Raw genomic sequence first — 15,493 nt, forward strand, 5'->3', positions numbered from 1 at the left:
CATCCTAAACGTGGCATCTTTCTCAGGGCATCACGTGCCACATGCAGAATGAAAATATTAATGTGGTCTGTTGCACTCTGCCACTAACAGTTTTTTAAAGTCATAAATTTTTCCCTTATCTTGGAAAGGGGGAAAAAGCCCTTCAACTCTCTAATTTATAATTTAAGAAGTTTTGTTAGATCAGAAGAAAAGAAAGAATGAACAGAAGCAAAGAGCGTAAAAAGCTTTAATATTTGAGTGATCTTACCATGTTCGGAGCAGCCTTTCTCACTGCTTGTACAGCACAAGCAGAGAAAAGAAACCAGAGAATGATTTGCTCAAGGTTGTTCAATGTGAGTCAGAAAAGATTGGATATTTGAATGCAGCTAGAGCTGACATCTCTCTCCTCTAAAAAGGTATTTTTTGTATGTGATTGGTTTCAGTCTCAAAAAGTAAACACAATCACATTTCACACATTTCAAGCAGCAAACAAAGTATAGCTGCTTTTCTTCAGGGGAGGAGTGTGGGGAAGCTTCAGGAGGGGACATATTTACTCCATAACAAAAATATAAACATGCTACTCAGCAGGAGAAAGGGGGAAATTGGCATGGCCTCCTTGGGACAAATACTGAGTGTAGTGAGATAAGACTGGGTGGAGGTAGTAATGGGCAGAAACGGGGAGAAGGGGCGTGGGGTAGCAGGAATTGCTACTGCTTTCTGCACTTTCTTAAGCAACTTGACACTTAACCACTCCTGCAGGCTTTCCAGCTGACCCTTCCATACTACCCCAAGTAAATCCTGTCTCCACTCTTCACATTGAGTCCATATGCAAAGCAATATGGCCTCCTGATTAAGAGCTCAGTATACACTGTTAAACTTGCTTCATTCAAATCCAAAACCTATTTGCTATTAACTTAGGGACTTTTGGCAAGCTAAATTACCTTTCTGAGCCTCAGGCTTTCCCAACTGAAAAACCTAGGAGAAACAGGGCTGCTACAGAGATGGTTGTAGAATGGAATGAAAGAATGCATGTGCTCAAAGGACTGCCTGACAATGATTAATAAATAGTAGGGAATGTTATCATTTTTATGGCATAAATTGCATATATTGTTTTCATTTGCTTGTCTTCACTTGACGAATGTTGGCTCTCTAGAACAGGTTGTAAGTAAAACACGGGGTTGCATTGAAGCCTACCCTATAAACTTTGTTACTAAATTCCAATTCCTCCTCATCAAAGAATTTAGCCATAATCCTGAACCATCTGTGGTGGTGGGAATAAATGCACTATGTCCAGAAATGGCATTCCATTCCTTTGTAACTTGATTTTCTTTTGTCCCTCTTGTCTCTCCCCAGGATGTTTGCTTTTTCCTAGAGGGCCTTATTCCTAAGCTTTCATGTTTTTCTGTTTTCGTAGACTGTTAACCCTTAACTATTGTAAAGTCCTTTGTGATGCTTTTCATTTAGTTACAGTTCACCCTCTCAGGTCAGCATTTTTCAGTAATGGGAAAGAGTTATACATGCCAAAGTGTTGGCAGGAAGGAGCCAGATTTTAAAATAAAATTTCCTACTGGACAGCACTATAACAGTCCCGGTATAAGACCATTTAGCCTTCCTGCAGAGATGTACTATAAAGCAGTATTTTTTTCCCCTCAACATTATTTGAGTTCTCCAATTCCTTCTAAAGAGAGGTAGACGTATGCTCTTCTGATTCCCTGTTTTCACCTATACCATCTGAGCTCTCTGGTACAACAGAATAAGGCAAGTTTTAGAAAAGGAATGAATAAAGTCAGTCCCAATATCAATGTAAGGAGAAGTTGAGATTAAATTGAATTTTTTAAGAAGACAGATATAAGGAAAACCATTTGAGCATACTATGAGGAAATATAGGGCTGAATCAGAGAGGTGTGGTAGAGAGAACTCAGGGTTAGAATGTAAACCATTAAGGCCAACATGGGTAAGAAAGAACATAAAGTAAGATGATGGTTAGCAGATAAGACAACTGACTGGTAGTTAGGATGCAGAGGTCCTAAGAAAATTAGATGTCCAAGTTCAAGATACTGTACTGGAGCCACTTAGGGAGAACCCACTTTTCTTTAGTCCATGGTGTCTGCCCCGGGATTTTGCTTTTTACTAGAGAATCATATTGCTAATCTCACACATTTCTCCACCTCCTCACCCTTTCCATTTGCCTCAATCCTGTAAGCGTTGGTGCAGAGAAAATAATTATTCAGCAGAGGTGAAGTCAGCCAAGAATCTGAGGGAGTTAATTTGGCCTTGTAAGAATAACAGAATTGAGGAAAGGGTATTGTGGGGTATGAGCAGGAATTTGAAGACCTCTGAAAAGACGTCTAGGTCTTCTCATGAAAGAAGAAAATGGAAGTGTAGTTAGAAAGGTTTCCTAGTAGCAAACGCATGGAGAAGTCTCGGACTTGAGATGAATCAAATGTACACTGATGAGCACCCTTTTAGAAAACTGTGGGTCATGTCTATTTGGAAAAAACACATATCAATAAAAAGAAGGAGCAAAATGAATATTTATTGAACATAGGAATGTGTGTTCATTGCTTTAGATACATTATCTCATGAAACACATACAACGTTCCTATGAGATTGGTACTATTATTTCCTCTGTACAGAAGAAAAAAACTGGGCTGTAAGGGTAGGTTAGTTCTTTGTCCAAGGTCACATAATCAGTGAGAGACAGAAGCAGATTTTAAACCTAAGACTTTGTGAATTCTAAGCCACATCCATCTCATTGAGCTCCCAGACCCCATGAGGAACATTTGTTAGCATATTTTATGTACATAAGTGAATGACGGCAGTGGGGAACAATAGACTGAACAGGGAAAGAGAAAGGGACTCAGATTTGAGGAGAAATTGATGGGGAAGTCACACACCAGAATTCTTTGAGTGAGTTGGGATGAGCAAGGGACTCATGTTGTTGGAAGATGGAAAAGTCCACAGATAGATCTAAGTAGTTTTGATTTCCAAACAGAATTCTGGTGAAAAAATAATTTGATGCCACAGGAATTTTCAACCAAGGTAGACCCTACAAATTTGTTTAGGGTGTTGAATAAATGATCCTAGAGAAACTAAAATTTCTCTGGGTCAGAGTATACAAAACACCATATGTTCGTGGATTGAAATAGAGTTACCTCTTTTCTAAACGTGTGTGTGTGTGTGTGTGTGTGCGCACATGCATGCATGTGCACATATACTTGTTGTGGGAAAAAGTACATAGTAATACCACTTAGTAAAATTTGACCCTATTTTATTGGCATACTGATTATGTTTTCAAATCTAAGATGTTATTGATAGAGAGATGCAATCTTATTTTATGTACCCCTAAAATATAAAACAAAATGCTTCCAATTATAACTAGAAGGTTCCATTAATTGGAAGACACATGCTGATATCAGAGATGATAAAATCAGAATACATCTGCATCTGAGAATCGACCAATGGCTGCATTTTCTTCCCATCTAATTTCTATGCATAAATAGAGGTCATATCTAATACAGATAATTTCTAATACTGCTTTTTCTCTTGCTTCAATATTATCTATTAGGATTAGAAATATTTTCAAAATCATAACTTAACAGGTACGTGATACTCCATTAGATGGCTATGCCACAATTTAGGTAACAAGCCTTAATTACTCGGTAGTAGAGTTTTTCCCCAATGTTTTATTATTACAAATAGTGCCACAATGAACATTTTTTAAATATAAATGTCAATACTCTTTTTTGATGAATCCCTTACAAGAGATTACCCCAAACTGAATTAGATCAACAAGCATAAATATTAAAAACGTTACCTATATGTTTCTCAATTATTTTAAGCAAAATATATTTAATTTACTCTAGAAAAGCAATTTAAAACCAGAGATAGCAAGTCCAGAAAGCCAATATACTTAAAGGCTTTTCCCAGAACCCAGATGCTACCAGAGAAGCCAGCACTCACTGGACCTATGTCTTATTCTGGCCCTGTCCAGTCCCTTTTTTATTTTCCTGTTCCAGAACTGGTTTCAAAGCATGTGTTGTGTCTAGACTGTTTCTACTCTGAAAACTGGAGAGAATGTCATGCCATCTCCCCGCAAAATGGGTGGAAATGGTTCTGAGACCTGGTAGCCTCCTGGGTTCTCTGTCCTCCAGCCAGTGGACAAAGTCCTGGATTACAATCCAGCTAGGTTTTCCTACAATCTCACCTTTTCTTGGTAATTCCCAACCATCCCAAATAAATCGACTATGTATTTTCTGTAGATGCACACTCTACCACATTTTGCTGATCAAATTCAGCCCAACAGACCAAAACGGCAATGGATTTACCCATCTGTATTGTTTCTGGGAGTCTGACCAAGGAGGGTGGCAGGATAGGACCTGAGCACACTGAAACCAGATGGATTAAATTTAGAATCTCCCCAAGATTGTTGGCTAGAACATGTGGGTGTTCATGGCAGCTCCCCCAGGGGCTTACCTCATTCAGCCTTGCCTTTTCAGTCCAATCAGTCCTGTCAAAGTGCTGATTTATCTAGGAAAAGGGAAAGACAGGAGCAGAATGAGTAGAATGTAACAGTGAAAATAAAATGTGTAACATAAGCGTCAGGTAAGTTTAATTCTTTCAGCACAAATCAAGAATCTCTCTCCATAAATCAGGAAAAGAACAAAAATTCAGTAAGAGAAACATAATGGTCTTATCAAGTGACCCAAACACCACCTATAAAATTTAGACCCACATTGAGTCCAGCCTTCAGAAATGACCTGGCAAGATGAAACAAGAGTCATTTTAGAGTCATTTAATCTCTCTAACTTAATTTTCTGAAAGCAAAGAGCCACAGCAGTACCCAACCTCATTAGCTCAGGGAGGGGGTTGGCAAAGGAATTCAACGTAATTACAAAGTGCTTCTGAAATAATAAGTGCAACATGTGTATGTTCTTCCATGAGCTGACTTCTCCAAAGTTATCCGTAGGTTAATAAGCAAATTTAATTCACACTGATATGGAAGTGATGAGTCTAATCCTAAATCTGTAATCACACACTTGGGAATGAGCATTTTCCTCAGCATGAAAGAATAGTGACAACATTCTGATGCAATGAGATGTGTGTGTGTGTATATGTATATATGTATATATATATATATATATATATATATATATATATATATATATATAATAAAGAAGACTTCCCTTGGACTATGTTTGGTCAGTTTTCAAAGAAATGCAAATTAATCATAATTGATGCACTCTGTTATCGTAACTTACGAATGGATTCAGAGTACAACTTTTTTTTTTAAATTTTTTTTTTCAACGTTTTTTATTTATTTTTTGGGGGACAGAGAGAGACAGACAGAGCATGAACGGGGGAGGGGCAGAGAGAGGGAGACACAGAATCGGAAACAGGCTCCAGGCTCTGAGCCATCAGCCCAGAGCCTGACGCGGGGCTCGAACTCACGGACCGCAAGATCGTGACCTGGCTGAAGTCGGACGCTTAACCGACTGCGCCACCCAGGCGCCCCCAGAGTACAACTTTTAATAGAAACCTTATGATTCTTCTAACATTTGAGAACTCTGTATCTTCAAATCATTTTAACTATGATGACTTAAAATCATGACTGTTTTATTTTAACATCCCCAAAATGTCAAGCAATAACATATACATTCACATTCACAAAGGTCAAGGTGAAAATCTTCTCATTTATCTGTGTTTAAACTATCAGTGTAAACATTTTTTATTCAAATACACACAAATCTAACATTGCATTTCTGTCTTCAATATCATTGTTCTTCCATGTTCATGTAACATTTCAATAGAAGACATTTTTGGTTTCATATGCTATAAGACACATTAAATGGCAGTATTAAAAATCAGTCTTCACTGGGGCTCCTGGGTGGCTCAGTTTGTTGAGCATACGACTTTGGCTCAGGTTATGATCTCACGGTTTGTGAGTTCAATCCCCGCATCGGGCTCTGTGCTGACAGCTTAGAGCCTGGAGCCGGCTTCGATTCTGTGTCTCCCTCTATCTCTGCCCCTCCCCTACTCATACTCTGTCCCTCTCCCTCAAAAATAAATATTAAAAAAGATTAAAAAGTCAATCTTCATTAAGATCATATGAGAAGATAAATTTGTATAAAAACTACTAGAAAAAGAAAGATGCTCGGAGTTGCAAAGGACACTGTGCTAGTTATAATCCATCTAGGCTGGCATTTTGCCCATATCCCCAATGTAAGAAGCCTGATCACCAATCAAATGTGTTCTATGGTGAGTCCTGAGCTTACTAAATTTGTCATCTAATTTCCCTTTCAGGTTCCAATTAACAGTGACATATAGTTACCAAGCAAACTTAAAAATATATCATTTCAAATGTATTCATCACAACCACTAATCATTCTCTCATACCCTTGTTCCTTTTTCTCCTAAACTAGGGCTAAAATTGGTACTTTTTGAGATGCCCTCAGAATTCCCTGCACATAATTCTGTCATAACATTTTCCATATCATATGGTGGTTGATGGTTTAGTATGTTCTTCCTTCCCATCATACCGCAGGGTGCGAAGGAGGCAACCATATCTGACTCAATGACGAGACAAAAACTATTAACAGGTATGCTCACAACTTACCCCTCCTCTGATAAAATCCAAAACCAAAACCCAAAACATGGGGCTTTGTTCACTTAGATTACTCCTCATTTTTTTCTATAATGCCCCCCACTTCATATGAATATAGTCCTTCTCACTTTTATATTTCTGTGATGCAGAATTCGGATAGGTGATAGAGAACACAGGACTAGAAAGTAGGAAGGGAAGGAGATAGGGTTTGGAAAAACAGAGCCAGGAGAGTTGATTCACAGGAGGAAAACAGAAGAGGAAATGCACTGTTAAAAATCATGCACAGCATGGGGGCAATGCAACAAACTGATGAGGGGCCAGTGGCCTCACAAGGTCAGAAAAGAGTAAATAAGAGAGGGAGAGAAAAGGAGAGGAGAGAGCTAATTAACTGATATTTGGTTAGTTTCTTAATCAGTAAGAAACTTGAGGGATTAAGTAAGTGGAGCTAAAGAGCAGGATAGAAGACAATTTTATGAAGTTCAGGGACCACGTCCTCCAGTCTTCTTCACTGGTCTTTGAGAGAGATCAGTAATAACTTAAGTTCCTCTGGGTATTAATTGACTTCTTTAATAGCAAAACACCTTGGACTAAATCAACAAGTCTTTATATTTAATGGTATTATAATCACTTACGTACCCTAATTGCCCTGCATAGTGTCTGGTACAAATTGTATTTCTGATAATAGTTCATTAAAAGAATACCTGAATACGTAAAATATTATGTGGTTCATTTTTCCACTAGGGGAAGAAATTAAAATATGAGAATTTAACATATATGTTAAATATTTGACACCCCATCTTGCATGCATAATGACCTCATTCATTTTTCTTTAATCAAGGATAAAACCTGGGCTAAAAAAGATAATTAAGGAAATAAAATATAGGTCTTAGTCCAGAATGAAGGCCAAAAAAAAGAATGAAATATCAAGATTTAAGTTAGACAAAATTGAAGTGTTTTTTTATTTAATAAAAATTAAGTTGGAAGCAAATTGTTAGGTACTAACGATGAAAAGAGACAGTGCCTTAAGGAGGCTTACAAATTGGTAGGTAAAAGAAAACAATCTAAAAATCAACCATACTTTTCTTAATAGAGAGAAGCCCAGGTTCTATGGAAGTACAGAAGGAAGGGTAGTCACTCTGCTTGGGGTGCCAAGAGTCAGGACTGTCTTTATGGAACTCACACTTCAAGGATGAGAAATAGTTCATTAGGCAGAGAGGAAGGCATGCCTGGCAGAGAAAATGGCATATGCAAGAGCAAGGGGGAGTGAATAGGTATGCTCATGTTTGAAAATTTCAAGAAGACTATGTGTTTAGAAAACGTGGAGCTAAGTGTCTGGGATGGATGTTGGGGGTTCTGGGGTAAAGTACAATGAAGATGAAGGTCAGACTCAGATGAGGAATGACATGAATAAATGAACACTATGATTAATTAGAAAATTACTTCTGAAGATGAAGGGGAGATAACACATACACACACATGCACACACACAAACAGGCATTTGTTTATTTAAGAGAGAGAATGTCTGTGGCATTCCAGAAAGATGGTCCCACATCAGGCAAAACTGATGACAATGAATCCAGTGTGGGTGCTGTGCAAGAGACCAGGTGAAAAATGGCAAGGGCACTAGGAAGAAGTTGGATTTGAAAGACATTTTTGGAATCAGGATTGACAGGATGTGAAAGGTGAGGGCAAGACAGAAATTGATAAAGACACAGAGATTTGTGGTTTCAGAGACTGGGTGGATGATGGTTGCCTCATGAACCAAGATGAGATGTGTAGGAAGAAAAGTCCTGTAAAGAAAGAGAATACATTCTATCTTGAACATGTTGCATTTGAAGTATTTGTAAGATATCTAAAGATTTCAGCCATAAATAATATTTCTTGCACCGAGAAGATAGCTTGGGTTTGTTGATATAGGTGAGCATGAGATTTATGGACATAAGACAAAGAAAGAGAAGCCAATGCGACAATCCTGATCTAGAGTGAATAGCGGAACAGTGTTTAAGAGAGAGAATAATCACTAGGAGCAGATCCTATAAGTAAGAGGACAATGAAGATACTTTGGGGATCAGGGAGTCTGAATTTAAGATAAAATAAATTCAAGAAAAGTGAAGATTTTTGTCATCCATATAAAAAAAAATCAAAGTGTGGTAGCTCCTGGGTGGCTCAGTTGGTTAAGCATCTGACTTGATTTTGGCTCAGGCCATGATTTCAGGGTTGTGAGATTGAGCCCTATATTAGGCTCCACACTGGGCATAGAGCTTGCTTAAGATTCTGTCTCTCCCTCTACTGCTTGCACTTTCTGTCTCTCAAAAATAAAAATAAAATAAAATAAAATCAGGGTGTCAATTTATAATTTTGATTTAGAAGACTTCAGGGTCTTCATCTTAAAAATATCAAGGGACTGGGGTGCCTGGGTGGCTCAGTCGGTTGAGCGTCTGACTTCGGCTCAGGTCATGATCTCACTCTCTATGGGTTCGAGCCCCACATCGGGCTCTGTGCTGACAGCTCAGAGCCTGGAGCCTGCTTCAGATTCTGTGTCTCCCCCTCTCTCTGCCCCTCCCTTGCTCATGCTCTGTTTCTCTCTGTTTCAAAAATAACTAAGAACATTAAAAAAATAAAAATAAATATCAGGGGATATTGATAAGCTCCACACTAAAGAATATGTGAGAATATTAAAACGATATTTTCAGAGCTAATAAAGTCAAAGTACTTCTGAATTATAAATTATCATATAAATATTTGCCATAAAACTATATATTTTAAGTTAATAGCAATATAGTACCTTCCTTCCTCCCTCCTTCCTTCCCTCCCTTACTTCTTACTGGCACAGGAGACCATAAGCATTTACTGAGCATTTAATTCCATGAGCATTGCTAGGAAACAGGACCATCATATTCATATCTGATGAGTTCAGGTCCAAATCCCAGAGGGATTAATTAATTAATTAATTAATTCTAACTCCAGGATCTGGATTCCAGGAGGTGGCAGTGAAGTTGGAAAGATGATTGGGCTTTCAGCATACAGAGAAAAGGTGCTATGAACACAGTAGACATTCAGTAAAAGCCTGTGCAATGAAGATGATCCTGAATAAGACTGCATTTTCTTCATTTTCTTTTTTTTTTATTTTTTTTTTAATGTTTATTTATTTTTGAAGGAGAGAGGGACAGAGTGTGAGTGGGCAAGGGGCAGAGAGAGAGGGAGGCACAGAATCTGAAGCAGGCTCCAGGCTCCGAGCTGTCGGCACAGAGCCCGATGCAGGGCTGAATTCACAAACCATGAGATCATGACCTGAGTCAAAGTCAGACACTTAACTGACTGAGCCACACAGGAGCCCCAAGACTGATTTTCACCAGGTGAATGTAATCTCCAGAGTTTCTATACTCTTGCATCAATATTTATAACAGCTGCTTTGGACATGCACATCCTTTGTTCTTTGGGCTTTGTACGTAAATGATGACCCAAATCAATGAAAGATTTAATCCAAACCGATGCAAATGCAAATGCCCTAGTTTCACACAGCTGCAACGGTTATTTCAGTACATCTGGGAAACAGCTGTCGAGCCTCATCTTTATGCTGGTTTTTGTTTAACTTCAAATGAGTGTCAAGACTAAAAGGAATGCAGGTGATTAGAAGGTGGTAAACATTTTGGAAATACACAGGAATTTCCGAGCATTCTTTTTTTCTGTGAGATCTAAATAGCCCTCCTCTCAAAGAGCTGGAATAATGGAATGTTCTCATGGATTACCTTTCCTCATCCAAGCTCTAGAGCACCTAGACTAGCTGGAGGGTGTAGCTTGTTTAATGATTCCAAAAGCACTCTTCTCCCATGATTACACAGAGCCAGTAATGGGACACTTTCAAGGCCAGGTATAAGTGATTACCCACTGGGACACAGAGGCTATTACAGGATAGGCTAAAGCTGATATGGACAGCAAGAGGCAGGATATAGGGCTTGACTTTCTGCTAGAAGAGGCTGTGGAGACCTTGCATCTGAGCCAGACAGCTGACAAGATGCCTTCTCCTTGGGATTCATACCACAACAATAGGCTAATAGATTTATGCCATAAAGGCACTGACCTTTGTGGGCAGGAACATTTTCTCACAGGAAAGAAAAAGGCACGATACGCCCATGTGTGCAATAGTTTTGACAGTGACTGACAGCACCGACTGGCTCCAGTATCCAGGAAGCATAAGTATAGGCTCTCGCATTGTTACCCTTTGATTAACTTCTGACATACTTTGCAACATAAAACTCTTACAGGGAGATTGCTCTGTAATGCTGGCTGTAACATCTAGAAACTTTGCCAATGAGAGCTAAAATACACTCAAAACCAGTTTAGCCTAAAATGATGTGTGTCTGTATGAATGTGTATGCATGTGTGTGCGCACGCGCTCTTGTCTCTGTGTGTGCATGTGCCTGCATGTGTGTAGAGGTGACAAATGTGGGTCTTTACACTTTCCACCTCATAATGCTATTATTCAAGTGCAGTATTTAGAAAAAGCTTCTCACATGTTACACGCATATTGCACATGGAGAGACTTAAGCGAGGCCAAGATGAAAATAAATAATGCATGAAGTCAAAGGCCTGAAGCAAATGTTAACTAATTTCAAAATGGGTCAAAATCACAACAATTAAGTCTCTGACATGTGAAGTCATTTTTTTCTCCCTAAAATATTAACCAACTTGCTTCACTTCTTCTAGATTGATTTGTAGAGCATGAAAGGTCATTTTGGAGGCAGAGGGGGAGTTTGGCTTCTACAAGCCATCCATAATGAGAGCCAATAAATTAGGTAAAGCTCCTGTTTACCTAAGCTGAAATATTGATGTCCAAGCCCACATTGAATGCAAATCTCTACATTAATCATTTTTCTCCAGTCAGGAAATTCAGACCATGGTAACACATGCTTTGATAGACCTATACATCATAGTTACAGCAACATTAGACAGTGCCTCAGGGACAGAATACAAATATATTGCATTGGATTTCCTTCATTTTCCCCAGCCTGACTTTTATTTGTGTCTGCAAACTCTGCTGTGGGTATGTGAAGTTTTGACACGGGTTTGGACAATATTTTTGATTCAGGAAATAACTGAAGATTGGCAACAAGAATGTTCTGTCACTTACTTGCCAGGCAAATCTGGAGGAGGCTCACATCTAGTTCCTCTAGCACAGACCTTGATGATTAAGTTCCCCAGTCCGTCTTCCCCTGCATATACAGTGATATGCCCCGTGCTTCTCAAAGTGTGATCCCTGAACCTCCCGCTTCTGAGCCTTTGGTGCTTGGTGATAAATGAAATTTCCTAGGCCCCATACTATACACAATTCAATCAGATTTCCTTAGGGAATCTTTGATTTTGTGGGATCCCCAGTTGTTTATTATGCACACGGTTGTTGCTAATTGCCATAGACGGCTATCAGCTTTAGGCTCCTCAGGACTACTCTGATCTTGTCCCTTTCCTACTCAGAGCCATTCCATACCCAAATATGCCCTAAATCTCTACCCAGTTTTATACTTAGCTCTCTTCTACTTATCTAGAGGCCCTACTCAGGCAATCACATCCACTGATAAGATTGTTATTCTCTCCATTTACAGAAAACTTCCAAAATACTATTTCCAACAGTGGTGGGTTTACCTGAGAGATTCATGTATGAAAACGCCTGCTGACTTCTCCACTTGGCAATTTAAAGTCAACATGACCAAGGGGCACCTGAGTGGCTCAGTTGGTTGTGCATCTGACTTCGGCTCAGGTCATGATCTCATGGCTCGTGAGTTCGAGCCCTGCATCAGCCTCTGTGCTGACATCTCAGAGCCTGGAGCCTGCTTCAGATTCTGTGTCTCTGTCTCTCTCTGCCTATCCTCTGCTCATGCTCTGTGTGTGTGTGTGTCTCTTTCAAAAATAAATAAACATTAAAAAAATTAAAATAAAGTCAGTACGACCCGAAATGAACTATGCTTTTCTCTATGCCACCATCCATCCAGATAGAATTCCTGATATTCTCATTGATCCCTCCATCTCCCTTTTATTTTCATCAAGTAAATCATCAAATAAACTGCCTGTGCCCTCTCTCTCTAGTCTCCACTGTGGCCCCTCCTCTTCTTCTAGCCTTGCCCAAGTTCAAGCCTTTGCCGCTTGTCACTTGCTCCACTGCAACAGCCCTCTAACTGTTCACCCCATCTTCTCTCTTGAACTTTTAAAATCAATCTTCCATGTGGTTGCCGAGTAGTCTCTAAAAACACATCTTGCTTTCTTAAAACCACGCCTCTTCATGCAGGATAAAACGGAGGTCGCCTGGCATGACACACCTTCCCTTTTCCATCCTGCCCATAGTCAATTTCCTCCAATCCTCACCTTGAATCTATACTTCTAATACAACAGTTTATGGTAACCTCATTGAGACCAGCCTTTTCCACAAATTTGAATCTTTTTTTAAGAAAATGGGTTTTTAAAAAAAAATTATTTTGAAAGAGAGAGAGAAAGAGAGAGATAGAGAGCAAGCAGGGGAGGAGCAGAGGGAGAAGGAGATAGAGAATCCCAAGCAGACTCTGCACTGTCAGCACAGAGCCCGAGGCGGTGCTCAATCTCATGAAACGTGAGATCATGACCTGAACTGAAACTGAGAGTCAGACACTTAATTGACTGAGCCACCCAGGTACCCCCCTTATATAAGTTTCATCTCCTATTTTCTTTCTGCCTGGAACGTACACCTCAACTATTTCCAGTTAGAAGATGACTACTTAATAATGATAACAATTATTATAAATTTTATAATAACATTTTCTAACACTAAGTACTTACTTTATGGTAAGCATTGAGTTAAACATTCTTTTTGGTTCTCATAAGGATCAAACTGCGGTAGCTACCATTAGCAGTCATTTTAACAAACCCTTGTTCAGGTCAGTGTTTTCTCAAGGTTTTCCTTAATCTCTAGTCCAATTTATTTCTCCTCTTATTACTGCCAATATTCCTTGCGCTTACTTCAGCTAAAATGTTTAGCCTACTATATTGAAATAATGTGTTTTTTATTCTCCTCTCTTAATTAGTAAATTACCTGCTCTGTAAGAACAAAGCATAGGTCTTTTTCAGTTCCATTTTCTAAGCATGTAGCTCCAAACTTGGCACAATGTTTCCTTAACTTAACAGATCGGATATACTGCCATGGAGAATATCACCGAGTATCCCTTCTCAGCATATTTAATGGAAGACCATTTGATCTAAAGTCTTGAACTTTAAGGGTACAAGCAGGGCCATGCTCGTGTTTACCCACTTCTGCAGTGGCTAGTACTGTATTTTTTATATGATCAATGTTCAAAAGTGTTGGCAGAAATTTAAATGCTACTATCCAGACTTCAGGAATATTAAAATGATGTTTGGCTCTGCTAAATTTTAGAAATACATAATTATACAGAGTCATTGTTAAAAGCAAAATCATTAGGCACAATAGCCATATTTAAGCAGCATGATGTCAGAATAGATATTCATTAGACTTAATGGATTTGTGTGTGTCAGACAGAATAAATGTAAGAAGTTATAATAGAGCACAAAAAAGAAATAGAAATGGATTCCTGTGGTAAGAAAAGGGAAAATGTCATCTTGTGGAAAGACAGAAATCCCAAGAATTAAGGGACTCCATGACATGCATTCTTTTACACTAAATGTTTAAAAGTCGTTCAATAATTATGTATATTTTACTATATCTGTATGATTATTAGAATAATATAATAATAATGAATCATTGTTCCACTTATTGAGTGAATATTCTGGCTAGGTCCTTTACGTGCCTCAATATACATGGTAAGCATTCATTGTCTCCCAGTTTACAAATGAGGACACTGAGGCTCAAAAGGATTTAGTGTTTTCTCAAGGCCATGTTGTAATATATTTGTATATAATATTCTGTTTCCTCATTCATATAGCAAGCACATGCTGAACAGTAACTGAGTAACTGTGCCAGACATGGTAGTAGGAGCTAAACAAGTAAGGATACATGAGAACTTTAAGGAATCCACAGTCTTGTTGTAGAGTCATGGAAAATAACACAGAAGATACAAAGTATCAGGTTCCCTGAGAGATCTGACCTGTGGTAACAATGATGGGGGCTGTGATAACCTGTGAGATAGGTATCTAATTCAGCATGGGGTGAAAAGGAATGTAAGGCATCATTGAATACTTTCTAACAAGTCACAAAAAGTGTGACTTTATGAGGGAAGAATCTTGTCTCAGATGGAGGAAATGGCATGTACCATAGACCGAGAAGTTGGCCCGGTGCACCTTTCTCATTCCTACCTTCCCCAGAATGTGTGTGAGAAACATGGCAGATCATCTTGATACTGGACTCTCAAAGTGGACACCTTGAGAGATGATGTTGAACAGACCACTTGACTTACTCCAAGGTGCTCAGTGAAGATGTAGATGTGTGTCATGGAGGGGTGCTAAAAGTTTGGCCTACATGGATGCAAATGGTGCCTTTGAGTGATGATGCAGGGTACAACCTGAGCACTGTTAATGACAGTCCTGCTCCAGGCACTGTGCTGTGTCTCTGACATACTTCATCTGATTTATTCCTCACAGTGATTCTACAGATCAGTTTGCTCGCCTTCATTGTATGGATAAGGAGGCTTATCCCCCACGAGTTTAAATAACTGTCCCCAAATGATACAGAGGACAAATAAAGAGCCAGGATTTAACCCAAAAGCGGCTTCAAAATCCTTGCTCTTTCTGCTCAGGAATCAGGAATGATAATAATTTAAAAAAATCCTATTTCACTCCTTGGGCAAGCTCTCTGCCAGCCTTACAGAAAGGTACTTTATTCTCTCAGTCCAGTACTTCAGGGAAACAAGAAAACCTGCTGCTTCTACATCAGCTTCTTGATGAGTAGCAGCCTGTGCAGGCCCTACTTCCTTC

General features: G+C 39.0%; 1 protein-coding gene across 1 annotated transcript in view; it reads right to left on the bottom strand.

Moving 5' to 3' along the window:
- Positions 1-15,493, bottom strand: part of TENM4 (teneurin transmembrane protein 4) — a 2,903,849-nt gene that overhangs the window by 1,744,489 nt on the left and 1,143,867 nt on the right. The window contains exon 4 of the mRNA XM_078433056.2: positions 4,456-4,509. The gene's annotated coding sequence lies outside the window, so the exon portion shown is untranslated. The remainder of the gene's footprint in view (positions 1-4,455; positions 4,510-15,493) is intronic.

The sequence above is a fragment of the Panthera onca genome, chromosome D1 (assembly GCF_046562875.1).
Source record: "Panthera onca isolate mPanOnc1 chromosome D1, mPanOnc1 haplotype 2, whole genome shotgun sequence".
Taxonomy (NCBI): Eukaryota; Metazoa; Chordata; class Mammalia; order Carnivora; family Felidae; genus Panthera; species Panthera onca.